The sequence below is a fragment of the Alligator mississippiensis genome, chromosome 2 (genome assembly GCF_030867095.1).
Source record: "Alligator mississippiensis isolate rAllMis1 chromosome 2, rAllMis1, whole genome shotgun sequence".
In the NCBI taxonomy this organism is placed as follows: Eukaryota; Metazoa; Chordata; order Crocodylia; family Alligatoridae; genus Alligator; species Alligator mississippiensis.
The window spans coordinates 249181150-249197528 of record NC_081825.1 but is presented as its reverse complement, the minus strand read 5'-3'; positions in this window follow the sequence as shown (position 1 = coordinate 249197528).

Sequence of the window (16379 nt, the reverse complement as noted above, 5' to 3'; positions counted from 1 at the left end):
TGTAGAGGCAGTCTTTAGTCGTGTCAAATGGAATTACGCACATAAAATACACAAAGTAAAAAGGAGAGAAGTAGGTGGATAACCTAGCATTAAGAAGTGATGAGTGAGTCATATCTTTCCTTTCTGAAAACAATATTGTTACACTTTCTAGATAGATGGTTTGATCCAAGCCTTAAAAACATAAAAATTACAAACCTACTTTTTGAAGACAGACACTTTAGTGTAGCACCAATTATATTTCTTCTTAATCATCACTAATTATTTCAGCTCTGGTGCTACACATTAAATTTTGCTTTTTGTTCATTAACAATACAAAAAACTAAACTATATAAATTCAAAATAGATTAATTTCTATTGTAATATGCCAAATTTATTACCATATGTACTCAAATATAAGACAACCTTGAATATAAGACAACCCACCAATAATTCAATTCTATATATTGCAAAATGTATTCCTTTGTTATATATATGGAAAATGTTTACATTTGTAATAATTGTCTAGGTATAGAATCTAATTATTGGAAATTTGCCTTGAATTCATCCCCCTTCCCACTGCTACAGCAGGGAAAATAAATCTGGGGGGGGTCAGGTGACCCCATTGCCCTCTACCCCCACACTTTTTCCCCCTACAGCCACTTCCCTGCCCCTTACTCTCAGACCCTGTCTATTTTCCCTGAGATCCTGTTTTCTCCATGGCAATGAGAGGCAAATTTGAAAACATTGAACTTTGAAATAATGATTCCTGTAGCAATTTATTTAATCCAAAATTGATTTATTTTACCTTTTTTGGAAACTGCTGCAAGTTTTAGCACAGGTCTCTATAAACACACTTTTAAGCAGTACTTTTGTACCTGTTTATATGTTATACAAATTATGCATCATATTATTCCAAAGCCAAAAGACTCATAATTTACCATGTAGTTCATTGGGCTGGGTCGCAGAAGAGTCAACCATGGTGTTTCATGCCATTGTGATACCAAAGCTTAGCACTGCTCTTTATGTGTGTGTAATCCAGATACCCCACACAAAGGATCCATGTGCTAATTAGCACCCCAGGAATGAGATGTTCTTGTCATGAATCCTGGGATCCCCCAAAAATGTATATACAGATGAGGCACAAGGCAGCCTGGTTCAGCCCTACTTCATGGAGGGCAGGGCCACACTAATCATATGTAACAGGCTGAGAAAAGGGGCAACAGAGGGATTCTGGGTGAACTATTTGGGTTCCCATTTGGTAATGTTTGCCAGACTTTTAAGATGGGTGAAGAAACAGAAATAATTGGAAATGGGAAAGAGAGGCACAGCTCAGCTGTAGGAGTGAAGAAGTTGAAATGTATTCAGTATAGTGGCTTACCATGACTGGAAAAAGGAGTCAGCTCTCAGGGGCTTTGAACACAATGGGCACTACTTTGTATCAGTTGGGCAGTACCAGCCCAAGCACTAACCTACCTTGTGGTAGGTTCCTACTTACCTGGCAGGGGAGATACTGTGACCACTAAGGTGGTTTTTCTAGTCACCTCTGGGGATGGCTGCTTTTTCTGGCATGGGGTAGTATCCATGGAGATAATGTATAGTAAATTTCCCACTTGTGGCTCAAGTGGGAAGATGTTGGCTTTATGCTCACTTTATGGAAATGGGAGACTCCTCCCTAGTTTGCCTCCTGGGGCCTTATGGCTGAGGGCAAGCAAAATTTGGGGGCATCCAAACCTCTGGGCTTGGGCCTGCATGTAGGATGCCTGCCATAGGATTTGGAAACATCTGAAGCCCCACATGGGGTGGAGGATGTTTTCTAGTAGTTCTTAAAAATAAAAAAAAAGGTTCCCACTTACCTAGAAGGGAAAATACTGTGACCACTAAGGTGGTATTCCTAGGGACAGGGGATAACTGCTTTTCTGGCATGGGGTAGTAGCTGGGCAGAGGTAATGTAAAGTTAAATTCCCACTTTCATTCCCAGTGGGAAGATCTTGGCTTTACACCCACTGATAGAAATGAGAGAATCCTCCCTAGCTTGCTCCTTAGGCTATATGGCTGGGGGCAAGTAAAACTCTGGGGTATTCGAACCTAAAGGCTCCAGATTTAGGCCTGTACGTAGGATGTCCACCAAATTATTTGGAAACATATGAAGCCCCAGATGGGGGTGGAGGATGGTTGCCAGTAGTAGGGCCACCTATGATTCTTGAATGACTCATAGAATTGGAATTGATTTGGCTGATTTAGGTTGAAACATGAAAAATTTTCCTTAAAAAAAAAGTTCCCATGTTTGTCCATGTTATCTGGCAGGGGAGATACCATGATCATGGTTTTTGGCCCAGGTGGTTTTATTTACCTGGCGGAGGAGATACCCTTCTTCTTGGCCTTGAATGACTTGGTTAGAGGGTGGAGATCTGTCTCTTGCACTGCAGAAAGGCACTGCTGCAAAAGTCCACTACAATCTCCCAATGGGAGGATCTCAGCTACACAATGTATGGTGATGAGGGATTGCTCTTGGACTTTCCCTCTAGCTTGCTCCTACAGCCTTCTGGCTAGGAGCAAGCAAGACTAGGGGACATCTGAACTCCAAGGCCTTCAGGCTTCGGGCTTGCATGTAGGATGCCTGCCATAGATCTGGGAGTGTCTGAAGCCCCAGCCTGAAGAGTACTGGAGGTAGCATACTTGCAAGTGGTAACACCACACAGACTTCAATTATTGAACTCTGAACAGTTGATATAATTTGGAACTGATTTGGCTGATTTGGTCTGACACAACATTAAAAATAAAAATGTTTTCCCATGTTCATATGTTTGACCATTATGGGCCATGTGTTTTATAATCATGTTCAGTGTTGGCTGCATTTAATCAATTTCATAGCTGGTTTCCGTTACTGAGCACATGATGCTTTTGGCAGCAGTTTAATGATAAACAATGTATTCAATGAAGTCTCCTTGTATGCAAATGTAAGACAAGAAGCTTTCCCCCGTGTTCTTTGGTGTGGGGGAAATCTCGTCTTATATTTCATAGATTCATAGATTCATAGATGTTAGGGTTGGAAGGGACCTCAATAGATCATCGAGTCTGACCCCCTGCATAAGCAGGAAAGAGTGCTGGGTCTAGATGACCCCAGCTAGATGCTCATCTAACCTCCTCTTGAAGACCCCCAGGGTAGGGGACAGCACCACCTCCCTTGGGAGCCCGTTCCAGACCTTGGCCACTCAAACTGTGAAGAAGTTCTTCCTCATGTCCAATCTAAATCTGCTCTCTGCTAGCTTGTGGCCATTATTTCTCGTAACCCCCGGGGGTGCCTTGGTGAATAAATACTCACCAATTCCCTTCTGTGCCCCCGTAATGAACTTATAGGCGGCCACAAGGTCACCTCTCAACCTTCTCTTGCGGAGGCTGAAAAGATCCAGTTTCTCTAGTCTCTCCTCGTAGGGCTTGGTCTGTAGGCCCTTAACCATAACAGTGGCCCTTCTCTGGACCCTCTCCAGGTTATCCGCATCCCTCTTGAATTGTGGCGCCCAGAATTGCACACAGTACTCCAACTGCGGTCTGACCAGCGCCCGATAGAGGGGAAGTTTCACCTCCTTGGACCTATTCGTCATGCATCTGCTGATGCACGATAAAGTGCCATTGGCTTTTTTGATGGCTTCGTCACACTGCCGGCTCATGTTCATCTTGGAGTCCACTAGGACTCCAAGATCCCTTTCCACTTCCGTGCCACCCAGCAGGTCATTCCCTAGGCTGTAGGCATGCTGGACATTTTTCCTCCCTAGGTGCAGCACTTTGCATTTCTCCTTGTTGAACTGAATTCTGTTGTTTTCTGCCCATTTGTCCAACCTGTCCAGATCTGCTTGCAGCTGTTCCCTGCCCTCCGGCGTGTCCACATCTCCCCATAGCTTTGTGTCATCTGCAAACTTGGACAGAATACATTTCACTCCCTCGTCCAAGTCACTGATGAAGACATTAAAGAGTATCGGTCCAAGGACCGAACCCTGCGGGACCCCACTGCCCACACCGTTCCAGGTCGAAACCGACCCATCCACCACGACTCTCTGGGTGCGACCCTCCAGCCAATTCGCCACCCACCAGACTGTGTAGTCATCCAAGTCACAGCCTCTTAACTTGTTCACCAGTATGGAGTGGGATACCGTATCGAAGGCCTTCCTGAAGTCTAAGTATACAACATCCACCCCTCCTCCTGTGTCCAGGCGTTTCGTAACCTGGTCATAAAAAGAAACTAGCTTGGTCAGACACGATCTGCCTGCCATGAACCCGTGCTGATTTCCCCTCAGCATAATTTGTCCTGCCAGGCTCTCACAAATGTGAGCCTTGATAATTTTTTCAAAGACTTTGCCAAGGATGGAGGTGAGACTGACTGGCCTATAGTTGCCCGGGTCCTCCTTCCTCCCCTTTTTGAAAATGGGGACCACATTGGCCCTTTTCCAGTCCTCTGGGACTTGGCCCGTGCTCCACGAGCGTTCAAATATTCCCACCAGTGGCTCTGCAATGATGTCGGCCAGTGCCTTCAGCACCCTCGGATGGAGCTCATCTGGGCCTGCCGACTTAAAGGCATCCAGTTCTTCCAAGTGACTCTGCACCATCTCAGGGCCTACGCATGGAAGTCTGGCGCCTTGCTGCTGCCTCTCTACAACCCCAGTGAGAGACTTGTTGTGCCCCTCACTTAGGAACACTGAGGCAAAGAACTCATTGAGGAGTTCAGCCTTGTCCCTCCTGTCTGTCACCAATTGTTTCTGCCCATTTAACAGTATGGGCTGTCACACATTTGAGTAGTATGGTATGTAACTAAAAGTACAGGATTGAAAATTCTGGGATTTGAATTTTCACCCTTCTCTTTTAAGTAATATGAAATCATTCTATTAAGCATCTTTGGTAAGATGTCATTATTTTGAAAGTTATATACTGGTGAATGTCCTTGTAAAGGATTCTGAGAGTTAATAATATTTGCAACAGAATTATAGGTAGTCTGCCTAATCTAGTGAATGTGTGTTAAGCAGGAGTACAAGAAGAAGGCATGCAAGGAAGCTTTGTATCCCTATTACGTTCAAACCCAGGTATGAAAGGGTTACCCTACTACTCCAGACAAATGGGCTTCCACACATCTTGAGCTACAGATTTTATCTTCCTTGTTTAGCAGAAAACACCCCCTGCCAGGGAAGGCAGGAGGTCCCATTTGAATGCATAAGAGCATAAGAACACATGAAGACTTTGAGGGGTGAATCCTGAGCCCTAGAGGGGCTTATAGTGAGCCCACAAGGGGATATCTGGGGCTGGAGGCATAAACCCTGGGCCCATGAAAGGATTATACCGTGTACTGGGGCCAAGGGCCCACTGCATCTCTTAAAGACAGGGAGACCTGAAAGGCCATGCCTTGAACTGGGGCTGAGGGCCTGTGGGACTCTTAAAACATGGAGGCCAGAAAGGGCCAGATCTTGGACCAGGGATGAGGGTCCATCTGGACAATTCATTGGTAACACCTGCAAGCAAGGGTGTGACTGTAGGGGAGATTGGAGGTGATGGAATTGACCACTACGGCCCATGGTATGCCAGTGTACTGATCAACAACAGACCAGAAGTCACTCTGGGGTCCTTGGAAGCTTTTTTTTCCCTAGGTTAAATAATTATAGGAAGACACAATAGGTGAGAGACTGGAGGGGAGAATAGGGAACCAGAATGAAGCAGGAACAATACAACCACCAGGAGGCATTTCTGCCATTCCTGGAGACCTAGTTCTGCTACTGTGCCATTAAATAATCAAGCTTAATATTAAATAAGTTTAGACTGAAAATAAAGTTTTGAGGAGCTGAGGATCCAGAACTACTTCTAATTAGAAAAATGGTGGAAAAAACTCTTTCAACATCCACTATATATTGATTTGCTCAAGTAGCATCATTGGCCTTTTGCTTAAATGCCACTTATCCCATCCTGGTGATTGCCATCTGATGCATTTATATAGAGAAATCACATCCCTTCTCTGCCTTTGTTTCGATACTCTAAACAAAATATATTCACTTTAGTATCCTTTCTTCTTCTATTTCTCCAATCATGCTTGCTATATTTGTTCCTGTCCAAAAATTATTACACATGGGTGATCAGAATTATACACAGGGGTGTAGGTTATAGCTGTGTTGGTCTAAGGACATAGGCAGACAAGGCACCAGAATGAATGCACACCGGAAATCTATCAAAGACAGAAATACTCAATTACCTGTGGGGGCACATTTCTCACAAGAAAACCACTCTCTCTCCAATCTCTCAGTCCTGATCCTCAAAGGAAACTTACACAACACTTCCCAGAGACGAGCCTATGAACTCCACTTCATCAACCTCCTGGATACTAAAAATCATGGACTAGATATAGACATTGGATTTATGACACATTATAACCTGCCTGACATCTGACTTCCCAGGTATCTCTCCACTTTCATCCCCCTTCTCTCTCTTCCCCCCCCCCCCAGCCTGTCTCTCACCCATTGAATCTTCAATCTACATTTTCACTGACTACCTGTCTTGTATGCATACCAGCCCAGCCGCTGGCTTCTTTACTTTTCATTCCATCCAGGAAGAGCACACACCAACTGCTGACACTTCCTTAGCCTGAAAAAGGGTTTTTGAACCTGAAAACTTGCTTAATAATTATTTCCCAACTATTTGGGTTGGTCTAATAAAAAATATCAGATTCACCCAGAACCTTGTCTGCCAGAATTATACACAGCATTCCAGGTGAATTTTTACTATTTTTTTGTAGAATTATATTAATGTTTCTGTATTTCTACTGGAAAATATGTACAATCTAGGTTTGTAATTGCCCTTTTCATAGCCACATCATCTTTGTTGCTTATAGGTATCCTGTTATTGTCAAAGTACCTTAGTATTTCTCTTCCTTTCCCATTTTCAACTAATGAGTTCCGACCTTACAGCAGAAATTTTTGTTATTAGTCCCTAAGAACATGACTTTGCCCTTTGTACTTTTGAATTTCATCCCATTTCTATTATTCCAGTTTTGAAGGTCATCCAATTCATCCTGTATGATAATCTGATACTCCTCAGTACAATGCTTCACAGCTCTATCATAAGCAAATTTCATTAGCACATACCTTTTTTGTGCCAAGATTATTAAAGAAGATACTAAATAAAACTGGACCTTGAAGAATGGGCAGTCCAACTTGACACTTCATTGCCATCTCCCTTTCAGTCAGTTCCTTACTAACTTTATAATTCCCATGCTAATACTCATCTTCTCCAGTTTAACTAATAATTTCCCAGTTGGCACTGTATCAGGCACTTCCATTAACTTAAGTGCTGAGGAAAGACATGGGATTAGCCACCCTGGTCAGTGAACTTCTTAACTTCTCTTTGTCAATGTACTTCCTGTCTGTTTTAAACAGTACATGAGTTTAGGTGTAAATATAGATTAGGCTCTTTAGACACCCAGGTTCTGTTTCCTGCCCTACCACTGACATGTTAGATGATCATGAGCAAGTCACGTAGGGCAGAATTTCATTTCCCTGCATATGCCCAAATGACAGTTTTCCAGCCATGGACATGGCATTTTTGTCACTTAATTACAATTTACAGTTTTACTCCCTGTACATCCACATGACTTCTGAGAATGTGCAGTAGGCTGCACTCTGGCAGGGCACGTGTGTGGCACAAGTACAGAGCCAGAGTCCTGGAAAAATCCAGGAGGAGGTTTCTCCCATATTCTAGCTCCATTGGAAGAAGAAAACAGTAGGAAGAAAACAATCCAAAAGGTGTGTGGCTTAGTGACAAGGCTGCTGAGCTGGAAAGTAGGAAGACCTTGTTTCCAGCCTGGACCATTCCTCCCAACAGAGAAGAAACTTCTCCACTGGTCTTCCCTGATTTTGTCCAAATAATATTAAATACATGGTGCAGCTTCAAGAAGGGGCTGCATAATGTCTGACCGTTGGCATTGTGGTTAGCAAGCTATAAGTCTGAAAGATACTGATTCAAACTCCCTCTGGGGGAGGGAGGCCTATAACCCATTTCCTGACTGCGTGCCTTACTCACTCAGCTATTAAGGCTAAAACATGGAAATATGCTTCTTCCTCCCTTGGGGAATCATGGGGTTTTGCAAGTTGAAATTTGTGCCACCTGTAGGTATTAAGGCTTTTCCTAACTGACCCTCGGCCTACTGGCAGTGGCAGGATGGGACCTAGAATATGTTACCTGGGTCTCCTGAGAGCTTTCTTCTTGCCTACCACAACTTTGATGTTACAATACTGGGAGCCAGTTCTCCACAAGTAATCTTCCCGACCCAACATCCTGACTTCTTTGTGGGGCAACAAACCTCCCCTTTACCCCACCCTAACTACTTCTGGCCTCCAAAAGATGAGCAGTGTCAAAGTCTACCAGTGTTGCCCCTCTGGTATAGGTCAAAATAGTAGTCCTCGGTGGTAGCCTGTAACAAGGCCAAATTCTGGCCCAGCCCTTCCTTTTCTACAGTCCTACATGGTCTGTAGATGTTCAGCCCCTTTGAGTGTCCTGCCCCAGATAGGTAGTTCCCTTAACTTTAGAAAAATATATAACTCAACCCAAACTATAACAAAAGATGGCAGCAGCCACTGCTATACTCCTCAAAACCTCTTTTGAGGTGATCACTCCCTGGTAGATCCCATTTATCATAAGTCCAATTTCCTACATTGGTCCTTGCTCCCTGGGAACAACCAGTTGGCCCACTGGTCTTCGTTGCTCCCTGTCCTGTTACTAGGGGAACTTGCTGGCTGGCTGCTCTCCCTTACTGGCCCCAGACCCTCTCTTTCCGAGAGGTTAAAGTTCTGGGATACAATCCCCATGCCAGTCCTTCATCTCTGCTGAAGGGCAGGGCCCCATGTGGAAGATGCCCCAAAACCCGGGCCCCTCACCCTCTCCACAGCCTCCCTGTCTCACATCTCCTTGCAGCTTTCCTCACTGGCATCACCACTATCTACTCTGATGTCCCTTGCAGGCTGCTGTGGGGAATTGTTGCGCCTCCAAGACTGTGCAGAGCAGACTGACCCGCTGGATCCACACTGGCTGCCTGCTGCTCCCTGTGAAGGGGTTGCTTTGGCATCTTGCCTCTCCAGCATGTCACAGGCTTCCCCACAAAGCCCCTCACCAGAGCCAGAAGTACTTCTGTCGGCCTGCTCCCCACCAATCCAGAAGACAAAGTTGCTCCAGAAATGCCACGCAGATCTCAGCTCACCACTCCCATAAGGGGGTGTGGGTCACTCTTTAGGATCTCTTCTCCCATTTTACAAAATTTCATGACATATGCCCTTCCAGTATATAGTCACATTTATCCACATGCTCACTAGCCATGTGAGCACTCTACACTGAGTGGGGAGAAGAATTGCAAACTCTGCACAAGAGCCAAAAATAGGAGTTACACAGATAAGAACTGCCATTTGTGTAAGTAAAATAGGATTCTGCCTAGTCTCCCTCTCTGGGACCAATGTAGGAAATGTGTTCTTTGCAAATCCTGTGTACCTTTAATTTGCAGTTCCTCTAACACCATCAATACAATGAACACTGAAAGTATGAGTCACAAAATTAATGAATTGATAAAATTTGTTTAAATTTTTAAGTTTTGGGTTGACTCATGCAAGTTGCCTAATTGACAGCCATGAAAGCCATGAAGAGTGTCCAGTCACAGCACCACAGTGCAAGCTTCTCCACCAGCATGCATCTCAAATAAAACATTCTGAAGACATGTTATATTTTACCATCACATTGATCTGGATATTCTAAACTACTCTCTGGTCTACTAGGAAGTGACAAATAAGCAACATGTCATTTAAAAGTTTAGGTTTTTGAACTTGCAAGAAATATATTTGAATTTGCCCTCCAGCATCAAAGTCACGATTTAGTAATGCACTACATACAGGTATTTATAGAGTCAAATAAATAAACATCTTTTTGTGCTGATTTGCTTGAAGTTCATTAGTTTACAAGAATAAGTATAATTAGTAGAAGTAATTAATTTCTCAAATTTAACTCATTTATCCTGAACATACCCCTTCTTTGGATGAATAACTACACTAGCACTTTAATAAATGTAAATGAAGTGTGAACAATGTTTTCCTTTTAATCAGCTAGTTGCATGGAGGAATATGCAATTACCATGACTCAGTGGAAGTGTTTGGCAAAGTTATTGTTTTACATCTCTGTAAGGCTTTTAGGATGATTTGATATCTGGTGTTATTTCAAGTCAATAAATTCTCAGTTAAAGCCAGCATCTTCACAGTGTGGGGATGTAAACTAAACCTCAGGATTTTGCACTGGATGGCCAGGTAGGCTGAACATTCCTATCAAAGCATTCCTATGAGAGTTCTTAGCAGAAGCAAAACACATTTTACATATTTTTTTTCCTAACTACCTGCTGCTTAAAGTGCTTTAAATATAGTCCTGGCCTGATATTTCTGCACAGCCTACATTATAGTTAAGAGCAACTACTGCTTACAGTTAGCTGAGAGAAACTCATGTAAAGTGAAACTTGTGTAGAATGCCAGCCACTTCTTTAATGAGGAAGGATGTTCCACAGTTAGAGCATTAGCCTTGGCTGTTGGGTACTGAGTTTAATTCCTGATGTGTAAAAACACCCAAATTATTTAGAACCAGATTTTTAAAGGTTCTTGTTTTGTTCCTACAACCATAGACAGATTCAATCTATGAATCTAGAAACTGTGAAAAAGTCTGACAACCCCTGCTTCTGATAACTTGAGGCAAATCCTAGAACATTATATATTACAGAAATCAATACTCCTTTACCAGCTTCTTTTACATGAATAGTAGCCCCTCTTTATATTGGTTCCCCCTGCCCTCTTCAATTTGTCCCACTTCCAGAGTATATGCAGACATTTGGGGAAGTTATGGGAGAGGTAGCTGACTCTCAGAACTCTCAATTGGTGTTATTGAATGCCTCATGACTCTGTCTGAAACTCACCAAAAACCAACAGGCAACAATTGTGAGTGCATATGCCCTGACTTTAGATGCCAATGAGATCATGAAGCAGAACTTCTACTCACAGCTTGACACCATCCTCCCAAATATCCCTAGATCATCCTTCTTGGGGATTGTAATGCCAGAGTGGGAAGAGACTCAAAACTTTGGAATGGTACTATCAGAAATGGAGGTGATAGCAGTTAAAATGCTAATGGGGTCCTTCTCTTGATGAAGTGCACAGAACATGGATTCGTCATCACAAATATCCTGTTCCATGAAAGGAACAAGTTCATGATGTCCTGGAAACACCCTAGATCGAAACAATGGCATTTGATTGACTAAATGATTGTTTGGACTTGTGATCACCAGGATGTCCTGATTAAGAGACCTATGACTAGCACTGATGACTGTTGAACTGATCATCACCTCATCTGTTCCTGCATGTCCATCAGGATTGCTCCTAAATGAAGAATGCAAAGGAAGCAGATCAGGTACAAGTTAAACATTGAGTGCTTGAAGGACCCACTCAAGCAGAGAGAATTCCAGCAACTCCTGAATGAGACATTACCAACAGAGCACCCAGAAGGAGTTGAGGAGCGCTGGACAGAGCTCAAGACAGCTGTTCTCTCATCCTGTGAAAATACCATAGGATACAAGACCAAGAAACATCAAGACTGGTTTGATGAAAATGACACTGAAATTCAAGGTCTCATCAACAGGAAATGAAAAGCTTTCTGTACCTGGCAGAATGACATCAACTCTGCCATCAAGAAAAATGCATACCAACAAACAAAATCAGAGGTGCAAAGGAGAACACAAGAACTGAAGAATGAGTGGTAGATTCATAAATAAAAAGAAATTCAACATTTTGCTGACATCCCTGACACTCATGGCTTCTGCAGTGCTAGAAAAGCTGTCTATGGCCCTAGCATTCAAGGCTGGAACAACACTCCTGAAAGACAGCGAATCCATCAGTGTTCACTGGAAAGAATATTTCCAGGACCTTCTGAATCATGACTCAACTGTTGATGAAGATAAGATCAACAACTTTCTGTAAAAAGCAATCAGAGAAGACCTCAGTTTTCTGCCTACCCTGGAAGAAGTGGGCAGTGCCATTGGGAAAATGGAGAATAACAAGGCAACTGGTGTTGACAGAATACCTGCAGAGATTTTCAAAGCAGTAGGAGACCAACTTACATGTCAGCTTTATGTCCTCATCCTTAAAATCTGGAAACAGAAAGAAATCCCAGCCAACCTAAGGAATGCCTTGATTGTTACTATCTTCAAGAAGGGGAACAGAGCTGATTGCAGAAACTACTGAGGCATCACATTGTTGGCCACTGCTGGGAAAGTCATCACCTGTATCCTCACTAACCACCTTCTCCCACTTGTAGAAGAAATTCTTCCAGAATCTCAAAGTGGCTTGAGACCATCTCAAGGAACTATGAACATGATCTTTACAGTATGTCAAATCCAGGAGAAGTGTTGTGAGAAAAGTTGACCTCTCTATTTGGCTTTCATTGACCTCTCTAAAGCCTTTGATTCTGTAAACCACGAAGCCCTATCGAAAATCCTGTCCAAAATTGACTGCCCAAACAAGTTCAACAGTGTTCTGAGACTTCTCCATAACAACATGTCAGCAAGGGTTCTCAGAAATGGGAATCAAACAGAACCATTTGAGTGAAAACTGGAGTGAAGCAAGGTTGTGTCAACACTCCAACTTTGTTTTCCATCTTAATCTCCACCATAATGCACCTCATTGACAGAAAGCTCCCACCTGGAATTTAAATTGTATATAGGATGGATGGAAGACTCTTCAACCTGAACAGACTCAAGTCCAAAATGAAGACCACGACAACATCTATAATGGAGTTCCAGTATGCGTATGACAATGCTGTCATTGCTCAATCTGAAATGGACCTCCAAACCATTCTTAATGTATTCTTGAAAGTCTACAAGAGTATTGGCCTAACTCTAAACATCAGCAAAACACAGGTCCTTTACCAGCCTGCTCCAAAGGGAGAAACAACCCCCCCCCCCCCTTCAAATCAATGGAAAATTGCTGGAGAACATGGATCACTTTGCCTATCTTGGAATCCATCTTTCATCAAAGGCAGACATTGATGCAGAAATACAACAGCACTTGAAGTGTGCAAGCACAGCCTTTGGACATCTGAGTAAGAGAGTCTTCTTAAATCATGACATCTTTGCTGAAAAAAAAGCTGGTGGTTTATTGAGCCATTGTCATTCCAATTCTGTTGTATGGCTTGGAAACTTGGACCGCATACAGAAGACATCTCAAGAGCCTGGAAAAGTACCACCAATGATGCCTTCACAATATCCTTCACATTAGCTGAGATAGATAGATACACAAACATCAGCATCTTGGCCAAAGCAAATTCCAACAGCATTGAGGCCATGATCATCTAAAACCAACTTTGCTGGACAGATCATGTTGTTCAAATGCCTGACTCCCACCTTCCAAAGAGAATCTTTTTCTTACAGCTGAAAGAAGGTCAGTGAAGTAGCAGAGGGCAAAGAAAGCACTTTAAAGACACCCTGAAGGAAAACATGACATCAACACTTGGGAGACCCTTACTCAGGACTGACCAAAATAGAAGAAGACTCTTTGGGAAGGACCTCAACACTTTGCAACAGCTCATCGACTGGCAGAAGGAAAAGAGGAACAGGTGAAAAGAACATCAGAACATCCAACACAGCAACACAGTGCCCATCCCTCCTGGAAACACCTGTCCTCCCTGAAACAAGACATGTGGATCTAGAATTGAGCTATGAAGCCATCTGCAGGTTCACTATTAAGATCCTTGGAAGACAATCTTACTATTTTGTGAGTGATCGCCCATCATATACAGACATTTGGGGAGGTTATGGGGGAGGTTAGATTGTGTTAAAAATGGCCATCCAATCTAATTTAGTTCACTCACATGCAGACCTTACACTTAGATCCTAGTTAGGTTGACCTAAGTACTGTGCTTTTCCTATCCCCCCTGGCACTTGGCTATTTTTAGCTCTGCAACCCCTTGCTCCATCCCCAAATAGATAACCCCCAACCCCTGGATGAGCCAGACCCCCCCCCCACACACACACTCACAGTCCCCCGAGAGCTGTTCTCTCATCCTTCCCCCTGCTTACAATGCCCCCAAGGCCACAAAGTGCTTGTGGTGCCAGTTTTATTGGTGTTTGCTGGTGCTGGGAGCCAATGGAAATAAGACAGAGTGGGGGAAGGGGTGGGCAGGATCGGAGGGGGTGTTAGTTCACCAGGGAGGTTGACTGTCTGGGGTTGGGGTTGGTCAGGGGGCTAAAAATAAGTTCTGGTCAGGGAGGCAGGAGAGAGCTCCAACATCACTCCACACAGAGCTGTCATCCCCCCTCAGATGCTGCTCCCCCTCCAAGCCCCCTACCCCTCCCTCCACCCTGACTTATTTCAATCAGTTTCTGAGGGCTGGTGAACTCCACTAAAACTGCGTGGTTTGCTGGATCAGGGGAGTGGTTCAGTGGCTTTGTGGGTCTGGAGTATCCTGGGGGGGTTTCAGGTTCAGAGAGTTTCTCCAAACCCACCAACTCTTGTCCATCCCCCCAATCCTCTCCTTGGACCCTGCTAACCCCCAAATATCCCCAAGCCTCCTGTGGATCCTACTAGACCCTCATTCACCCCAACATGCTCCCACTGACCCCAATAGCCCTCCAACCCCTGCCAACCCCTTCCCCTATCCAGAATTAACTTAGCTCTGGATCCCAGCACCTATCTAATTAGATTAGGGGAACATTTTAAACATAATCTAAACCCCCAAACTTCTGGTTGTAATGTCTGTACAAAGTGAAAATGTTAATGTAGTCTTACCTCTGTGACTGTAAATTTGTTTCAGAGGAAAAAACTATATCCCATCCTGTCTCAGTCCTACACTCCTAGGTATCAGTTTACCTGATTGTCTTATTCAGGGGCATATATCAAGAGAGATACACTGTTTGCGCTGTTCTCTGAGGTACACTAACTTCATGCAGCATGTAAAACTGAGTGTAATCTGTACAGAAAAGACTTATTATACAAAAAACACTGGTTCTTCCCCTCAAATGGTACATTGTCCCTTGACCAAGGGCAAAGTTCAATATTCTGCTTCGTGCCTCTTCTACTTAGTTCTTTCTTTTCAACACCATTATTTCCTGTTGATTAACTGCAGGAAAATGGAAACTTAACCCAGTTTCAAGAGCAACTTCAGCTGCTGGCAGACAAGAGAAACCATTAAAAAGAGGCCTTACAATCATCAGGGGCCTTGGGCTGATTCAGGAGAAGGCCTTGCTGGGCGCTATCCTGGCCTCTTACTCTTGATATCTCCCATCAAATGTGTAATGGACACAGTTTTCCGGAGGCATGACCACAGAGTTGAGGCAGCAGCAGCTGATGCTGTTCTTGTTCCTCCCCTAAGTGGGCATGCAAGGCAGTGCTCCAGTCACCCACCACTTATTATGCTACATTAATTGATTATATTAGTAGTTGTTGAAGTTTGGTGATTTCTCTTTTTTGTTCTTTTATTCCGGGCATAAAATTGTCTCTATGAATCTCTCCCTTTACCCATTTTAGAGAATAAAATATTCTGGGAACATTCTAAGTATAAAACATATGGCATTTCTACTAATGTTATACAGATTATCTCCATAGAGACAAAAATTGAACTTGGGTCCCTGTGGGTGTGTATACATAATCAGGGAGGATGTTCTGACATGCTGTAATTTCAGCGCATCGGAGTGTGGCAATTACCATCCTACAGCAGCCTCCCACATCTCGTGTATCAGTGTCTGTGTGCTTCAGAATGACATAGACATTCTTTATCTAAAGCTTGTTTGATGATTTTTAGATAAAGCAGCCCCGCCGCCATTTTGAAACATAGGGACATTGATACATGAGATGCTTCAGGCATACTTTATTAAAGCGGCACCCAGAGCATGTGTATAAATGCCCTGCAGTTTTAGGGTTTAGGCTACAGACTTTTCCCTTTTAGTAGAAACTATCTTCTTTTTCCCAATCACCCTGTTTTATAATTGTTTTATTTTAAAAGTCCCTGAATTATATATAATTGCTGTAAAGTTAGCAAAATTTAAATAATGGAAGATTTAATATCATGAATGAAATCCTCTGCAGATTTACTGAGGCCTATTCTTAACATGTCAAAATATGGCTTGACTGCTGCTTTTGCTGCAATGGCCTGCACAGCTGTAGATTTCTATGACTCTGCTGCAGTTAATAGGATTCTGATACAGCTAAACAGGATTGTAGAGGAAGGCTTGAGAGGCAAAATAGTTCCATATTCAAGATTTTTTTGTTTTTAGTTCCAAGCAAAATGAGGATTGCAGATATTCACTAAATTAATTATTTTTATATTAGAGTTTAATTAATACAGAATGACAGCTTTCTTAATTT